The following is a 2,464-nucleotide window of genomic DNA, read 5'->3' on the forward strand; positions in this document are numbered from 1 at the left end:
CCCCCAGGTGATTATGCCTAATTTGACGAGAAAAACTCATATTCATTTCGGTTTATCTGCTGTCATGTCACTTTAAATGCAAATTTCAGTTTGCATGCCAGGCAAGACGACATAATTATTCTGTCACATGATTACATTTTCATAAAGGCACACACATACACATAAAAAAAAAAAAAAAAAAAAAAAAAAAAATCTAAAGCGTTATTAACAAAATGTAAGCAGCCGCAGTAGCAGCAGCCGCAGTAGCAGCAGCAGCAGCAGCAGCAGCCGCAGTAGCAGCAGCAGCAGCAGCAGCAGCAACAGCAGCAACAGCAGTAAGAACGCATTAAAAACTTTTTCAAATTCAAAAAGACGCAGCAATTGAAATTTAAAAGATGTTTGATATCACTTCTAGAAACATAACATTGATCTCATCAAGATGATATCAAACATTTGAAAAGCGTTCAAATCTTCGTTTGCCTTGCAAACGGAAACTTCTCATCTGTCTTATGGGTTATTTGTTATCGTTGTTTTATTCTTTCTTGTTTCTTTCTTTCTTTCACTTTTATTCTGTTAGAATACAATTTCATCTCTCACATATGGATAGAATATGTTCCAGCACTTCGGTTTGGAACGCTGCTTGCACTGACTGAATGCTAATAATAATAATAATAATAATAATAAAAAAAAGAAAGAAAACCATTTTGCTAAATACTGTAAACGTTGTTACAATACAAGCAATGATAGTGCTTTCAAGTTGATTAAATTGTTTTGCTGGTAACCAAATATTTTTAAATATATTAAATTCATAATGATATTTGCAACGTCAACGTGTATGTTACCTATGTATGAAAAACAAACGATCCAAGAGGGTAAATATATATTTTTTTTAAAAGTGATTAATAAGTTTTTAAATATAGATAAGTTCTATCAATCTGTGGCCGTCTGTGGTACTTATATACGAGTTAGCTGCGCAAAGATAAGCGTACATTATATTTTCCATTTGTCCAGTCAGATCAGAACAGGATGTCGTGTCCAATTAGCTTTTCTACTTGAATTGCTAGTCTGACCTTAGAATATGGAACATAAATATAAACGGCTTACACACAAGCTCTTAACTGATTTCTAAAGGCTAAGTTGTAGATTTTTGCCTATCACCAGAAGCGAGAAAAAACTGAGAACACTTTCAGACAAAAACATTATACTATGGTCCTTCGTAAGCGGATTGCTTGATATGTTATGCTGAAATTCGCAGAAACTGCGAAAGTTTTTGAGTTAACTCATTCTATTATTGGCTACGGGGATATGTTGCGGCCATTTTCATAATCACATAGGCTACAAGCGATCGTTTTTTTAAGCTATCAAGCAAAGTACAAACAAATTAAACGTAGAGAGTTTTTTTGATAATCAAAAGAAAACTTTCTATGACATTTTTTTTTTTTTTTAATTATTTAATTATAACGAAATATATAGAAAATTTTAATTTGACAAAAAATAAATTATATATCCTATTTGAATTGAAAAACTTATAGCAAGTATAGGTTATATTATATTTGGAAATACTGAAGGCAAGCTCTATGCAAGTTATATCCTTAATAACTTTGGTATGACGGACTGAAGTATACGGAAAGTTGATTTATGCTACAACCAAGACATTTAGAAACCTTTTTATAATAAATAAAGAGAAAAATTGGGTTTAAGTTTCCCTTGTTTTTTTTTTTTTTCTTTTTTTTTTTTTTAATGTAAAATATAGTAAATAGAGACTTTTGGTAATTTCACATCCCTATCTAAACAAGACAATGTTAAATGATACGCTTTGAGGAGGGATTTTCCATTCTATTCAGAAGAGAAAAAATTCAAGTACAACTAGCTCAATATATATAAAAGCGAGCGACCAGTCAACGACGACACGAGTACTGAAAATGTGGGCAACAAGCGCTAAAAATATGCTTTAAAAAGTAAATTTTCACAACAAAAGTTACTAAGCAGTTGCAAATCAACCAAAGCACGCATAAACAGCCATACTTATATATATATATATATATATATATATATATATATATATATTTGGGCACGGATATACCTATATTTGGTTCTGTCTTCGCATGGTAAAATTAAGCAGATGAGTGTTTTAAATACACGAAGATGTAAAAGAAAGTTATGTAAATTAATATTTACTCAACATCTAACGTTCTGTTTTTATTATTATTTTTCTCTTTTGTTTTTGTGGTTCTTATTATAACATCTCTTCTATGTGATGAAGGGCATCATCAGTGTAACAATAACCGGCATCGAGAGTGAAGCAAAAAAAAAAAGTGTTTGTGTGTGTGTGTGTGCTTGCGTTTTATACACAAAAACAACAAAAACAGTCCAATGCTTTACAAGTCAAGGCGTTCTGTGGTTGTGGCGTCACCAACCAAACATTCTATCTAGCTTGTCTAATCCTAGTGCTCGAAAACATTAAAAAAAAAAATAAAAGGGAAAA

Source organism: Glossina fuscipes, unplaced genomic scaffold, assembly GCF_014805625.2.
Source record: "Glossina fuscipes isolate IAEA_lab_2018 unplaced genomic scaffold, Yale_Gfus_2 1, whole genome shotgun sequence".
Lineage (NCBI taxonomy): Eukaryota > Metazoa > Arthropoda > Insecta > Diptera > Glossinidae > Glossina > Glossina fuscipes.